Genomic DNA, 17,220 nt, shown 5'->3' with positions numbered 1-17,220 from the left:
ACCCCGCCACTTATTCCCCTTCAAGGCAAAGAGCAAATGTGAAGTGTAAATGCGGCTCTTGCCTGCATGCCTATGGCTTAAGGGTGGACACTAGATGCTGGGGTGGGAACAAACGGAGACCGGGCTCATCTTGGAAATTCAATGAGGCCTTCATTAGGAAACTGCTGCTAATTACTTGTCCCTCCAAGCACTGCCAGTTTGGTAAATGGAACGTGTGAAGAGTGGCACTACAGTGTCTATTGCTCAAGTAAGGACATTTCTAGGCAGGCCCTTTCTTTTTCAATGCCCGATTACCAGTGCAGGAAGGCGGAAGGACAGCCAGATGCAGGACTCATACCTCATTGTGCCTACGTTGTGGGTGCTGTAGATCAGACACAGCTCTGGTGATACCTGTCCTGAGAAGCATGACTTTATACAAATCCGCTAAACAAACTCTGCTCTCCTTCATCCCACCCTGATCATCAGTGGGAAAGGGACACACATCTCTCGCACAAACATTTAAAGTATTTTACTTAATTTTGGGTTTTCCTTCAATCTGATTTTATGGGAAAACAAAACCATATTTATTTTAATACTAGTTACACATTGGGTGATGATGTGTGCGTGCACAGCGGTGTTCTCATGGCCTCCAATGATGCTGCAACACATGCAAATGTTATTTCGTTCTACAGGTTTGCATGCTGTCTCAAAAAAACACCACTATATTTCTAGGAACGATGCATGAAAACAGACTTAAAACTTGTGATTCTCCTTTTTCTTTCAAATGACCCATTCCTTTCCATCCTCTGCATGCCTCCACAGTCTACTCCAAATCACTTGCATGTCTGCTTTAATCCTTACAATTGTATCTCTGAAATAAGATGTAGGCAAACTTCACAACCTCTCCTTTAAGAGTCATGCCTTGCACCCTAACAATACCTAACCTCGTGTAGCTCATCTAATAATATTGCCAACCAATGCATGAACTGACATCACCCCTCTCCGACTAGAGATCACACCTAATTCCTACTAATGTAATATACCACATGCGAACTGGAGTGAAAGACATGGGATGGTTCTAGTAGAGCACAAGACTAATCCCAACAACCAACTATAACTACAAAAAAAAAAAAAAAACTAGCCATGGGAACATTACCAGCATGCAGCCCAGAGTAGAAGCACAACACTGCCTCCTCAGGAGGATAGCAAGTACTATATAATGTGATTGCAATATACAACCCACACTAAAACTATTTCCATAACAATGAGCAGTCACAGTCAATTGCAGTTCCTGTAGGCTGCTTAATTCCATTTTACCTCTTTACACTCTTACGTTCACTTAAGAAAAAACTGCTAAGGGTCATATCCATTACCCAGTACTATACCAGTGCCCAACAATAAACCACCCATCACCAAACGTGCAGGCACACATTAACTGAAGATTTCTGAAGAAGCTCGCAATCAAAAGTATTGGCAAATGTGCAATGATCCATGTAACAAAGTCGATGGCCAAGGCATTATCAAAACTACCCCGGGGAGGGGCAAACTTAAAGCATTTACCAACGATAACAAAGAATATTTGAAAGGCAGGCCCATAAATGAGCAATAGTGATGGGTGTGCGGTGGGCGTGGTTAAAAGCCCACAGATGGAATACAACAGGCCAGAGCGCTTGCGCACTCAGCCAAAAAAGGGACCTGAAGAGCGCCTCAAAGCTGCCAGCTTACTGAAAACTATAAACTGCGTGCCTATCTCTCACACTTCTTTATCCATCCATCACACTGCTAAGAAGTCTGTCCCATAACATGATAACTTGCTACTCAGTAGTCCTCACATACAGCACGGAAACACTTCCCACATAGGATCAAAACAAAGACGGCATTCTTGCAACCAAGCAAGTTACTCATGTAGGCAAGGGCTTCCACACCCCCTATAGAGGTATAGAACATGCTTAAATACAATACAAGTTGACCAACAGAAAGTTTAAGGGAGTTGGAGGGAAAAGACTTATGTTAGCAACATACAACCAGAAAGTTTTGAAGGTGGTAGTGCAGAGATACTTTCTGTTACATCTTAACTCTTAGGACTGACATCATAGATGAGAAGACTAAAGGTCTACCAGTGACCTAATGGAGGGGGAACTATCAAAGCAGGAAGCAGAGACCTGGATCAGAGAGAGTAAATCCCACCAGCATAGACATCCGATGTTCAAAAGTTAAGGGGAGGGGGGGGGGGTTAAAATTATTGGAGGTAGTTAAACATTCAAGGGCTAGTATCTTTTTGAAAAATAAAATACCATAAACATATAAGGCAACATTGAGAAGACTTAAACCACCTTGTGTCTCCACAATGCAAGCGGCAGTCACCCAACGCTAATCTTACACCAAAGTACGAGCAGAGTTTCTTTCAGGACAGCGTGCACTTACACCCAGCAACATTAATATACTGAGAATGCCATGTGCTAAGTGTCCAAAAGGTATAAAATAGTCTGGCATAGACCCAAGATGCCACAACCTCAATGGCGACAGTTGGGCAGGAGAAGAATGAGAAAAAAAGGAAAAACAAAAAAAACACACACAACCAACCTCCATCTGCCTCCCCCCTCCCCCACAAAAAAATATTGAGGCAGTCAAACGGCCACCAACTGCATAAAATAAAGCTTCCAAAAGAACAAACACCACACCGAGAGCCCGATATCCAGGGTGTCGTTCCAAACATGCTCGCCAATTTGTAATAGTTTATGGATTGGGCATACGAGCAGGATCTAAACAGCTGAAGGATTCTTCACATCTTTGCCAATTCTTCACGTCTTTACATAGTTGTAGCTACAGTGTAAACCCACAGAGCAATGGTTTGTGCATTCTCAAATACTACTGCTCACAACTGAGAAACCACTAACTTTGCAGTGGTAAGAAAGTATCAACGTTCTTGTACTTCAGATAGGACTCAAGCTAGAGAACAGCAAACACCTGTTTCATTTATTTCCTGTTTTACCCTTCTAAAATCATCTTCACGTACTTTGACAAAATCTTACAAAATAACCCTTTCACTGCTAGGTCTTAACCCCACATCCTCTTGACTGCTAAGCCTTTTTTTGTCTATTTGGGGTAGTTTGTGCTTAGGCCTCTATACCCTTTTGTCCACATAATCTATTCACACCAAATTTGCGTCCTGTAAATGGGTTTCAAATTGTGTGATCCCACACAAATAGTTCAGAGTTACCTTTTTCTTCATTCCCACGATTGCACCTTCAAATACATGAACTTTGCATTTCTGCAGAACAAAAAAAAAAACCTCGTCTGATTAAATCAAATAAAGCTTTCTGCATGTGTCACAAGAATCTAGCCCACATATAGAGGACACATGACCCTTGACTTGCTTTTAGTTTACTAATAGCGTTGCCATCAGAGCAGGAGTGTTTTGCAGTTTGTGTAAACACTCACTTTTAATAAATGTATTACTAAACCATGATGTGGTAGCATACTGTCATCTACACAAAGTAACTTTCCAAGGAAAGTCCAAAAACCTTTCCACTAACATGCAGCTTTACATATAAAACAAAGTAGTGTATTAGCAATCTGAAAACATATTCTTTGCACATCAACACAAATTATCCTGATTTGTTTTATCTTAAAATCTTTTTTTTCCAATCACACAGAAATACAAAACAAAATGGGCTTTCAAAGCTACTGAAATATATTTTGAAATGTTTGTTGAGTTGACCTAGTCACTTAAATGTTGTCTGTTAGGAAAGACCTGGCACCCTATAGCCTTTTATTTCACACTGGCAGGTCAGACAGTTCACCTTACAAAAATCCTGGCACTCTGCAGTCAGATGGAAAATTAATTGTAAGACAAACTGTTCACAGACTGAGGTCAAAAGTCAAAGAGCAAATGTGACATACAAGATTTAGAAGCCCTTCTATTGCTCCTCCAATTTCTGACTGACCAGAACACCTGTTTTGTCAACTTGCCAGAAGGGGGAGTTAGCCTTACAAATAGCTAGACCTGATCAAATATGACTCGCCATAGCGAGTGGTCGTGTAGATTTTGAGCCCTGTATAGATTTGTGAAAAGTAGATACAATTCAGAATTCAGCAAGGGGTCATATGTGTTAGGTGTAGATCCCACAAGATGTTCCCAAAGAAACTGTTTAGTTAAATAAATATTGAAAGAGTAGGAAAAAACAGCAGGGTGTGACAATATTTTCATCTGTAACTTTTTGTCCCAGTGGTTGATTTTCAAACGCCATGTACCATTGTAGAGTAGCCATTTTTATGCAGCTCTTGCACGTTTGCTTCAGGCGTTAGGCCTTTGTGCACTTTGCCCTAGATGCATTTTATTCGTTTGCTTACAGCATCAGGCCTCTATGCACTTTGCTCTAGATGCATTTTCTTCAGCCTCACACGGTTATTTTTCACATAGCCAGTTCCGCGGTCTTGTTTTATTTTCTTATATCACACTGTTTAGCCTACTTCAGCACTGGAGTTCTCAAATAATACATTCTTGCTCACTCTGTGCTTCAGTCAAGGATACAGTCCGGTACATTGCCGATAGACGTGGTAGGAGTTTAGTCTTTGGTTTATAGACAATACATATTCTTACGTAGGGACGTTTTGTTAGCACATTGACATGTTAGTTATAAAAACACTTCCTAGTCCTAATACACATAAGAGGGAGATTCGGACCAGGGAACCACAACTAGACGCTGACTGCCCTGTTGCAGATGCTGATCCAGATCACAGGCCTTTGCTCAGGTATGAGGGTTGATGTCTTCCCAGGGAATCTGAAAGGCAAGCTTAGAGCTTAACATGCAGTGCTCGAAATAGAACTAAATTAGAGAGAACGTAATCTGTTAACACTGTGATAGCGTTATTCTTAGGTTTCACTCTCTTCGTTACTATTTCAATCCTACTGTGTTGTATGGTTCTGGTTATTGCAGCTCACGCCCTATTATCTAAAATGCAGTTGTTTTATTAAATCAATCTATAAAACTTAAACTGCTTTTGTCATTTGTACATGAGATCATACTGTAAATGAGAGAGCTGGTTGGGATCTGAGTGACCATGACTTCCCTGAGAAGTTCTAAGATGTCATGCGCTCGGCTGCCCAATCATCCCTTCCCCTTGGGAGAGATGAGGCACTGCTAGTTAGCCGGAGCAAAACCGGATTGAAGGAGACAGGGATCAGACTTAGTCCCCCACAACAAGAACGACCCTGATACCCAGAAATCCAGTAGTCTCATTTAGGATAATGAGAGCCAACGCGACATGGCGCCGCCAACGATTGGTCTGGCTCTAATTTTCGGGTCCGACTGACTCTCTCGGTCTCATGTTATATTGACTCCTCGGTTCCTTTAACAGAGACGTCCGTGGCACTGAGGGCTTCCGCCACCGCGATATAGGTAAATCCTAGTTATAGCGGTTGGTTGTTCAAGCTGAAAACCCCGGTTTTGGTGTGCCTTCTCTGAATCATTGCTGTTTTCATAATGGCAAATCCCCAGGCAATACAAATAGCACTTAATATGCAACAACCGCTCACAGTACATTTGCTTGCACATGGTCTAACGAACCAGGGGGGTCCAGTCACGTTTATGGTGGCCGCCCATGCAGCCTATACAACAGAACTTTTTTATTCTTGGGTCACATTTCCAGCCGTTGATGGGAATTCTCATACATTTCACACCTACACGTTCGCAAACGCCCCTGGACAGTAAAGGGCATATGCATATTTAGAGATACCTCTATCTTATCAAGAACATAATAATTGGCTTGATGGCGCCCTACCCCATACCATATTACCTGTTAGGTTAGGTCCACTAAGTAATGATGGTCCTACCTGGCCTTTATTGGCTACATATACCCCGCATCCAGCAGTTGCTAATTTGGCGGTGGCTGAAGTTCGTCATTTATATAGAGACTTAACAGCTACATATAGACGTTTAGTACAATTTGTGATGCAGGCATTGAACACGAACCCAGTGCGTGCTGCTCCAGCGCACCAACATGCAGTCGCTCCAGGTATCAATCCGGCGACTGTACATTATTATGGGCAAGGTCCCGCCCAAACGGGAAGAGACTCCATTTTGGCTGGCGCAAAAAATTAATACGCTGGACGCAGTATTTCCCCATACGGGACCTCAGGATAAACATACTATACTAACTATGTGTTTACCATTTGGAATGGTTCCCACAGTGGAACAATGTAATACATGGGGCACAGTGTTTGCCGCGCTCTACACAACAGCACACAGTACACCAACATTGGCAAATTTACAGTAAGTGCTTAAACAAATTCAGGATGAATATGGGGCTGCCCCGGCCTTAGATTTGGGAATGCAACTGATGGGCAATTTTGCCACTGTTTCCTCGATTATATTGAATAATCTAAAAGGGGAGGAAGTAGCACTAGCGGTGCGTATGCGTCTTTGTGTCGTCCCGCAAATAGGTCAGGAGCGGGAGCTGCCTAAAATAATAGCGGAAACATATTCCAGTATCGGTCGTGATAGCCTTGGGGCTAGACCACAGAAACCACAGTTTCAGGGCAAGGTTAGTAGAGATACTACTAAGCAACAACAACCTGAGGGTAATAAAAAGCGCTGGGAGAAAAAACAACAGACCCCTAAAAAAGAAAGAAAGGGGAGAATCTCCGAGACCGGAGACCCCGCAGACAAGATATAATCTCAGGAATAGGGATAATTTGAAGACGCCCGATAGATATCAATACACTGATACACGCCAATCTCGTTCCTTTCAGGACTCATCGGAAAAGAGAAATGAGAGAGGTGGTCGGTCAGAGCGGAGAACAGAGTACGTGAAACCCAGACAGGATTCACAACGCTCCTCAGAGGTGTCTGTCAAGAAGGAAGAGAAACCGATTCAACAGAAACAACAGTTTAAAAAGAAAAAAGTGGCAACAGTCTCAGTTAGACATGCCACTCAGGAAGAGAGTTCTCTTGAAGAACAAGACGTGGGCACTGGCACTGCTAGACAGCGCGGCAGAGGTCACAATAGTTCACTGGAATCTTCAAGAGCATGTGGCGGTGAAAGCAACTGATGACTTCATACAAGTCGAAACAGCAAATATGCGTGTCTCTGATCCCGATAGAGTATATACAGCAACTTTACATTTGGAAGGGGACATTGAGCGCACTATAAATGCAATCTTTTGGGATCGTGTAGTGAAGATATAGGACATTATGCTGGCCGAACAGGATTGGCCCCCTGACTTTGTTTGCGACTGTCCAGTTGGGGAGGAGGTTATTAAACCTTCTTTCTCACCACTTGTTCCAGGGGAACTCGCAGAGTCTTATAGCATTAAATGGGCTCTGGCACAAGCACCCGCCTTATATGGAAATCATGTGGGGTGGGATAGGGATTCTCCTTATCATGTAATACCAATTAAAGGCGAACCTCAGCCACAACCGCAATAGCCCATAAAATATGAAGCAAGGGCATCAGTAAGAGACATTCTTACACAATTAGAGTACCAGGGAGTAGTTGAACCCTGTGTCTCGCTGATTAATAATCCCTTATTTCCTGTAGCTAAACCAGGCCATTCTTATAGAATAGTGTTGGACTACAGACATTTGAATGGACATACACATGCTATACAAAATTCGCATAGTGCAGCACTAATGAATAAAATTCTGCGTAAAAAGTACAAAACAACTTTAGATATCTCGAATGGTTTCTTCTGCCAGAATATAGCGCCCGAAAGCAGGGATTTTACGAGCTTTAGTGCGTTTGGCTCTCAGAAGAAATTTTGTCATTTGCCTCAGGGGTACAAGAATAGCCCAGTACTGTTTTCAGCTCGTGTGACAAATTTTGCACGAGTTGGACCCTGAAGCGTTGTCATATGTTGATGATATATATCTTACGGATGACGAGTTGCTACAACATTTAAGGCGGGTAGCCCGCATTGTTGTGGGATTTGCAGAAACTGGCTACGAATTGAACTTCAAAAAAATCTAAAATTGCCTTCCTCAGCGTCATTTTCTTGGGATATGAACTGTCGAACGAGGGTAAGGGCCTAGCGCCACACTTTTTAGAAAACTGTGCACAATTGCAACCTCCTAATACGATTAAAAAACTCCAATCGTTGTTGGGATTTCTAAATTTTGGCAGAACTTACATTCCTGATTATGCTACACGTATAAAACCATTCTACGAATTAATTCGCCCAGATTTTGAGAGTAGATTTTGGACGATTGAGCATACACATACTCTTGGAGACTTGCAAACTGATCTCTTAGCTGCGAAGCATTTACACACACGGGACAATAGGACATCTGGTCATCAGGGTTATAGCTGGGGCCATTGGGTTTACGTATGTCACCTTTAATGAAGGTGAGACGGTCCCGATAGGATACAAGTCTCACTTGTATTCTACTGCAGAACAATGATTTGCACCAACAGAGAAGATTCTCACTGCTGTACAGATGGCTGTTATTAAAGAGAGACCTCTTGCCCAGGGAAAACGCATTATAGTTGTTTCCCCCATTCCGGCCCTAGAGGCTGTTACGAAAGCAAGTGTTCCTAACGCGAAAGCATAACACCCGCGATGGATACAATGGGCTACGTCTTTGACAGCCACTGATGTAGATTAAATTTTTGACCCAAAGCTACAGACGCAGGAATTTCTCCAGTATGAAATTGAATACCCAGTTCCTGCTGACACGCTGCCTATTGATCAATATCAAGTAGTCATGTACACCGATGGTTCTGCGCAGCCTGCGGTGGGAACAAAACACCAATATTCTGCTGCATGTGCAGTGGTGAGCGGCCATATGGGGGGGAGAAGTTCTGCCCCCAACATACTTATACACAAACATTGGGGGACTGTACGGCGCAGTTGGCTGAGCTGAAAGCTCTATTGTTGGCCTGGGAACATACGGATCCGGCACAGTTTACACTGCTTGTTTGTGATTCCTATTACTACTGTGTCCAGTCTTTTAATGAATATTTGCATTACTGGCGATTGAATGGGTTCAGAGACTCCAAGGGTAACACCATAAAACACAGTTTGCTGTGGGGGAAAGTAGCAGATCTTAAGGAAACGCTACCTAAAGTCCATGATGTACATACTCTTGGACACCAGCGCGTTGGAATACACGTTGCTGGGAATACTTTGGCTGATGAAGCCGCAAAGTCGGCAGTGGCAGTTGCCACTGTGGCCGCAGTTACTCGTTAGAGTTCCAAACCAGACACAGAGATTTTGGCAGCCATTAAAGCTACGGCTGATGGCACGCCTTATCCTAGAGGCTTTCCATCTAAATATCATTACTCGATGGGTGGTATGCGGAATGCGGAGGTTAAAATACCGGGCATAGGTGTACGCGAGATACCCAATAAAATTCTACGACTTCAATTGATTAATGCAGCGCATGAGGGGGTGGCATCTGCACATGCTGGCGTGGCCGCCACAATTTCGCTGTTGCAGGCCCGTTACTGGTGGCCTGGTCTCTAAAGAGACAAAGCAGTATGTCCTTTGTTGTGACATCTGTCAACAAATTAAAGTTTCAAAGGCTAAACGCCCGCCGCAGACGCCCCTTCTAATATCAAATAAACCAGTACAGTGTGTGTACTTGGACAGCTGTGGTCCGCTGACACCAGACAGTGCATACAAATATATTTTGGTGGCTGTAGATTCTTGCTCCAGATGTGTGGGTGTGGCCACAGCGCTCGGCTGACTCTCAAACTGTTATTAAAGATTTGCGTATCTTTGTCGGTACGTATGCAGTTGCGACTTTCCTTTCGGACCAGGGCCCTGCCTTTGCCTCTAAGGCATTCAGGGAAGCCATGGCTTCGTTGGGGGTCCAGCTCTCGTCTCCATTTCATCCCGAGGGAAATTCTGTTGTGGAGCGTTTAAATCGCGATTTAAAGCAATCCTTAACGGCAAGAGTTTTAGGTACGGGTCGTAGTTGGCTAACCCACCTCTATGGAGTACAGAGAGCACTAAATAACTTGCCTAGAAGGTCCCGGGGGGGGTCGTACTTCATATGAGTGCCTGTTTGGAACACAAATGTTTGTTCCAGATCTAGATGGTCCTGGTGTGGAGGCGGCGGAAACGCCTTTTGACATAAATGATCATGTCACTGTTTTGCAGGACTTACAACAGTTCCGTGAAGATAACTCTTCTGCAAGTGCTGCCTCCACAGGAAGTAAGGACGAGCCAGTGACGCCTAGTGGTTGGATTCCCAGAGTTGGGGATCTTGTGCGTGAAAAGGTCGCAGCAAAAAATAAATAAATAATTGGCCCTTCGTATCGAGCACCAGTCCCTGTGCTGGGAATACACAGAATGAGAACTGTGATTTTACAGCCGTTACCAGGTGCCAAAGACAATCGCTTTGTTTCCATCGACAATGTCAAGTTACACCATGTGGCCGATTCTACACAGCAGACCAAGAGGAACACCCAGTAGTTCCCGAATCCATCTCACTACTGGGGAAGATGTTCCACTCCAAGTGATTTACACCAACGCTGTGGTCTCTCCGAGCTTGGGGAGGGTTGAAGATGATCTTGCGATAGTTCCACTGACGACCAATAATTTGGACGCCTTTGATCGAGTCACTGTGACTGCTGATGTCGCTGGTGGTGTTATCTACAGTGTACCACTGCGAGAGACACCTTCTACTCCTTTGTTTACGGCGGCACCCTTTGCGAGAACTGCCTCCGGCTGCTTTAACACCAACGACGATGGTCTATTGGACTCATTGTCCTCTTCAACACCTGTACCAGGTCCACGTAAGATGATGTATTTGCTTAAAAATACATATTTTGCTTTTCCTTGGAACTATCTGTGGCTTTTCATGACTGATGGCTTTTTTTCTGTGGCTAGGGTTTGTCGTTACCTTTTTTCTGTTAATACATGGTCATTTTCTTCCTGAGAGATCAATGGTTGAACATGTGGAAGAGGTGTTAAAGCCACATTTTTCCTCACATAAGGTTCGAAGAGACTTGTCCTTTGTGAACATTTCCGCTGTGCCAATTCCGGATGGGATTGTGTGGGATAGAGTAATGTTTGATATATATGGTCCCACTGAGATAATTCAAATACCGTATGTTCTAAAGTTATCAATGAATGATATAGTAATACCAGGCATTGTATCTGATGATTGGGACGTGAAGACAGTTGATTCCATGTTGACAGAGTTACAATATTATACTGTCTATGAAAATGAAGATGTTTACCAGTTTAACGATAATTATGGTGACATGTTTTGTTACAATTATTATGGGCACCACTTTATTCATAAAGCCAGTAGTCCTAAGACAATATTTGACTACACGCAATGGGAGCATTGCCCGACTCCCCCGCAAGGGAGTTCTAAAACATATTCTGACAAATTTGCATATTTTTCTGGGCATCAAACGAATGCTAAGTCATATTATTTTAAATTATTTTAAATTAACTCTGTACAAAGATAAGCAAATATTGTTGACTAATACGAAATTCCTGTATTCAAATTCATTTGTTTCCCAACTGTCTATTGAGGGCTATGAATATTGGTCAAGAAATGTTGATTTGAAAAGTGTTTGGGGAACAAAACATTGGCAGACGCAGGGTAGAGAAACATTGTTTAGAGCTTGTCTCATTCCTGTCCAAATGATTTTCTTAAATGACACTGTGCAACAGACTAGCTGTTTGGGCTTAGTGACGATTAGAGAATTGAATATGCCTGGCATACCTGTCCCTTCCAAAATGAAAGATTGGCAGAAATATATAAATGCCACTTTTAGTGAGCTTTCGGAGTGGGTCCAGAATGGTACATTTAACACTTCATTGACACGTCCAGGCGGGTGGTTATTGTGGCCCATAGACACGACACGAATGGGTGTCATCAATGTTTTGTCACCTCCTCAGGGGGTTTCAGGACAAGTAGGGCAGACCCTCGCTACATATCACCTGAACATGCTGATATCATTACTACATATAGTGTGGGGAAATTATGTCAACAATGGTTAAAATCATCCATGCTAGATGCAGTTAAGACACATCTCTCGCTCCTGTCTAATTACACTGACTTGCAAGATTTTTTGTCAGGCCTGAAAATACCCCATAGGAAACGTTTTTTATACGAAGTATACAATGAAATATGGAAACTTTCCCAACAGGAGGCTGCGGCCCGGTTAAGGCAAATAGATCAGGAAAATTTGAAACAGGCATTGGCTGTTGTGGATAATGGGATTCACACCCTGTCCGACCGTATCTATACCATTGACAACATTGTTTCTTCTGCTATAGACATTATTCGATCAGACATGTCTTCTTTATATCATGGACAAAGTCAAACAAGGTCCATTATGCAGTTGGGTTGGACACTTCAGACACTGAAGGCGGGTCGCGTTCCGTGGCAGCACATCAGAGCCAGGGAGATATTTTTTTCCTTTAATTTGACACGTCAACAACAACTGATGGCGAAGAAGAAGGCGACTTATGTTATGTTAAATATTGAAAAATTGGAGAGATTGCCTTTTACTGTGGCAGAGATTCCTTCCGCTGAATGGTTGATACACGGGGTTATTAATCTGCCTATTTCCACATTGCAATTCACTTCTTGTTTAAAACATGATCCGGTGGGAAGATATGAAAGGCTGGAGACAGTTATATACATGAAGTGTGGGAGCTTCCCTTTTTATACAGATGTCTTAATGGCATGAGAGAAGTTTTTCTTAGCGGTAGTGAATGCGAGACTTCTGTCAGCCATTCGATGGTTTGTAAGCAGCTGTCCTTGCATGGGGCATGTAATGACTCTGTTGCGAACTTGGCTTGCTATCTAAAGGGAGTTCCAGTCCCCTTGATTAAAAACACATTCCAGGTGCTTTCAAACGGCAGCTACGCCCTCCTTAATAGTGAAGACTGTTGTGGCATGCGGGCCGGAATAGTTTACGTTGTTTTGGTCACCAAGGTCGTTACTTGCTGCGGAAATGTGTTATTTCACCCCACTAAATTAAGGGAGGTGGCAGATATCTGGCCTCACATTGCTACTTCCAAGGTGAATTTCGACAAGTTGAGTCGACTAAAGGCTCTATTGTTTCAAAAGCATGTGGCCCTTACATCTGCTCGCGAGACATACGCACTTCAGGTGGCAAGGTCGTCAGCAAAAATACAGTCCCTGTTAAATACTAACTTTCCGAGCCACTTTGGTGAACTCGTGGGACGTATATTTAATACGTCCAGCACGGCTGGACTAGCACATTTTTTCAAAGCCGTAGGTGTTGGTTTTGCTCACACCTTCTCTTCCATATTTGGTTTGATACCTTCGGCTATTCATTCTATTTTCGGATGCATTTGTGGAGGATTTCCGATAACTTTGGCTTTTTTGGCCGGTGTTTTGCTGTTGTTTTTCCGCAATGGCTGTCCCGCCGCAACAAGAGCGAATGTGGGCGCTCCCATCGGTGCAGCTGTGTCGTGAACGCATGATGCAGCACTTTGGAGCAACACTCCTGGGACATTTGGAGTGTGACTGATCCCTGTCATTCAGACCAGTTTTGGATTGTGTGCAACCCATGTTTCGGTGCCTTTGGTGCTCATCTGAACATGCACTAGCTGTCTCTCACTGCAACGCCCCCCAGTAGTTGATGCTGATCTGTTGATGTTCCCGGTAAGGGCTCATTCCCAGACATGCGCACTGCGGCTGCGTTTGCTTCGTGAGGCTGTTTACGAGATACCCTTCATGGAAGAAGATGATATTAACTCGTTCATAGGCCCTGCACAGGATGCCGCCTTGGATGGTTCTAGGGCTTTGGAACACACCTGCTCCATGATAGTGTTTGGCGTGGATTTTCCGGTCTTTTCATCTGCCGAAGTGGAGAATATCCTGCTTTCCGTGACTTCCATTTGAATTGGATTTGTTCAAAATTGACATTGTTATATGAATTTGGCTCTCAAGTCACATGCTTGTTTTTTAAATTTTAGAGTTTTTGTGCTTTGGTGTCCTCTGGACTTGTCGAAATGTGTGTTTTGTAGATTTTTATATCTAGGGCATTTTTTTTTTTATGCTTCGATTAGAACCACTTTCTACCGACAAGGGGAGGGTGTAGTGTAGCCATTTTTAAATAGCTCTTGCGCGTTTGCTTCAGGCGTTAGGCCTTTGTGCACTTTGCCCTAGATGCATTTTATTCGTTTGCTTACAGCATTGGGCCTCTGTGCACTTTGCTCTAGATGCATTTTCTTCAGCCTCACACGGTTATTTTTCAAATAGCCAGTTCCGCGGTCTTGTTTTATTTTCTTATATCACACTGTTTAGCCTACTTCAGCACTGGCGTTCTCAAATAATACATTCTTGCTCACTCTGTGCTTCAGTCAAGGATACAGTCTGGTACATTGCCGATGGACGTGGTAGGAGTTTAGTCTTTGGTTTATAGACGATTCATATTCTTACGTAGGGACGTTTTGTTAGTTCATTGACATGTTAGTTATAAAAACACTTCCTAGTCCTAATACACATAAGAGGGAGATTCCGACCAGGGAACCACAACTAAATGCTGACTGCCCTGTTGCAGATGCTGATCCAGATCACAGACCTTTGGTCAGGTATGAGGGTTGATGTCTTCCCAGGGAATCTGAAAGGCAAGCTTAGAGCTTAACATGCAGTGCTCGAAATAGAACTAAATTAGAGAGAACGTAATCTGTTAACACTATGATAGCGTTATTCTTATGTTTCACTCTCTTCGTTACTATTTCAATCCTACTGTGTTGTATGGTTCTGGTTATTGCGGCTCACGCCCTATTATCTAAAATGCAGTCGTTGTATTAAATCAATCTATAAAACTTAAACTGCTTTTGTCATTTGTATATGAGATCATACTGTAAATGAGAGAGCTGGTTGGGATCTGAGTGACCACAACTTCCCTGAGAAGTTCTAAGATGTCATGCGCTCGGCTGCCCAATCATCCCTTCCCCTTGGGAGAGATGAGGCACTGCTAGTTAGCCGGAGCAAAACCGGATTGAAGGCGACAGGGATCCTTCTTCGTGGGTCAGACTTAGTCCCCCACAACAAGAACGACCCTGATACACAGAAATCCAGTAGTCTCATTTAGGATAATGAGAGCCAACGCGACACCATTACGTTTGCTAAACCCTTTTGCATGTGGAGATATATAGGGTTTGTAGCTTCTCCAAGAACCCGAGGTAACCAGAGCTGCACTGTACATGATTTTTCTTAGTGTACTGAATATAGGCCAGGCCATAAGGTGAAATATGTAATGAAACATAGGTATCCAGGTAACCTATGAATTTCTGAAATGGGCACAAGATATAGAGTTTAGGTGCAATGGTTATTTGTAGGTCTCTGAATTTGTGGGTACCCATACGATCAAATGATAGAATATTTTTCATTATGTCTTCTTTCTTACATGCCGGCTAACATTTGGAAGGCACAAATGGAGCAACATCCAATTGGTAATAATAAATATCCTACTATTCTATGCTCCCACGTGTCTTCTGATAAAAGTGACCTCACTTGTGCAGGCAGGCCTAGTGCCTGCCACAGGAAATGGCCAAAAAACATAACATGGATACATCACCTTTTTTTCACTCAAAATGGGTGCGTTTTTCGCAAAGAGGATAGCTGTGGATTTTGGGCCCTACTCAGGTGCACCTAGGCAAACCTGTACTATTTTTTTTTTTTTTTTTAACTAAGACAACTAGTGGAATCCAGGATGGGGTGGTTTGTGTGGCTCTCACCAGGTTTTACCCATAGTCCTATGCACACCAAGATAAAAAATAAAAATAAAAAATAAAAAACCCACACAACACCACATTTTCCTCACATTTCTCTGATGGAAAGTTCTGGAAATCTTCAAGAGCCCCAAACTTTCTTCTACCCAGCATTTCCCCAGGCCTAATGGGCCCTCATGTGACCGCAACAGGAAAGGCCCCAAAATACAATGCAGAGACATCAACATTTCCGGTCACAAAAATGATCTGATTTGACAATGAGGGTAGCAGTGTTTTTCTGGCTCGGGACTGATGGCCACCAGGGGAATCCTGCAAACCCAGACATTCATGAAAACTAGACACTAAGGAGAGTCCTGGGTGGTATGCCTCGCATAGATTGCAAAAAAAAAAAAAAAAAAAAAATCTTCTCACCTACAATGCCCCACAAATTCTGCCTAAGATTGCACAGTTTCCTTGCATTTCTGCAATGTAAACTTCAGGAATCCACAACATTCCTACCACCCAGTGTTCCCCCACTTGTCCCACTATAAATGCTAACTGAATTAGGCTAGTGTACTCCACGGGCACAAATCAAACTGCGTCAAGAAGAGTTGCACCACAAAACTCCCACTGACCTTGGTTTGATACTTTCCTGTCACATGCACCAGACCAAGTCACACAAGTGGGAAAGCATTTTTATGGGGCTTGCCCAATCAGCAGGAATGGATACCGTGCTTCACAATGTGTAAAACATTTCACCAAACTGCAGTCCAAAAAAAAAAAAAAAAAACTTGGAGCATTACAAAAAAATATACAGGTGTTTGGCTCACACACAGTGGATAAACAGGTGGCTGATGGAGTGACTGTCTCAGGGTGAAGACAGTTTGACAGACTGAAAATATGAGATTTCAGCCAAGGAATGCTGCTTGAAATGACTTTGTTCAGGGGCCGAATATTTATCCACATACCTTTGAAAATACATTTCAATATTTCCTCACAATTTAGGTTTTACTCTAAGAGTACTCAATTCCCCAGAAAACCAATGTGAAACTAAAGAGGAAACCCCGCCCATTTGAACTTTGCTTTTTTATTACTGTAATGTTTATGCAGGTTATAAAACAATATTGAATTAATACATCACAAACGTAATAAAAGTAGATAAATTACACTGATATGCCATATAAACTAAAGATATCAATGTATATCTTGTGATAGGAGATTCATCATATAATGAGCAATTTAGGCCAATGGATTCTTTGAGCAAAAGAACACCCGGTTAGTTTTAAAAACCCTACATTCTATAATCTAATTTGAGATGAATGGCCTGTTTCCAGTCCAAGAAGGCAAGTGTAGAAAAGTCACTCTCCCCTCTCCCTTTAACAAAAACACTCCTTCAATTGGAGTGTGTGTGTGTGTGTGTATATGTATATATATATATATATATATATATATATATATATATATATCAATCACATACACACACTTTTATATTTAGATATATACCCACACATAAACAAAGTCAGATTTAAACATTTTAAGAAGAAAAAAAAAAAAAAAAAAAAGCTTTTCAGTGAAATATA

At 42.6% G+C, this 17,220-nt stretch overlaps 1 protein-coding gene across 11 annotated transcripts in view; it reads right to left on the bottom strand.

Annotated features, from left to right (window-relative positions):
• SEMA4D (semaphorin 4D) overlaps window positions 1-17,220 on the bottom strand; it is a 498,348-nt gene that overhangs the window by 451,235 nt on the left and 29,893 nt on the right. The window contains exon 2 of one of the 11 annotated variants that reach the window (XM_069227504.1): window positions 3,200-3,250. The exons of the other annotated variants lie outside the window; for them this stretch is intronic. The gene's annotated coding sequence lies outside the window, so the exon portion shown is untranslated. The remainder of the gene's footprint in view (window positions 1-3,199; window positions 3,251-17,220) is intronic. 11 annotated transcript variants of the gene reach the window in all.

Source organism: Pleurodeles waltl, chromosome 1_1 (genome assembly GCF_031143425.1).
Source record: "Pleurodeles waltl isolate 20211129_DDA chromosome 1_1, aPleWal1.hap1.20221129, whole genome shotgun sequence".
NCBI classification, from domain to species: domain Eukaryota; kingdom Metazoa; phylum Chordata; class Amphibia; order Caudata; family Salamandridae; genus Pleurodeles; species Pleurodeles waltl.
Note: the sequence above shows the minus strand (reverse complement) of the source record. Positions and strands in the feature narration are given on the sequence as shown.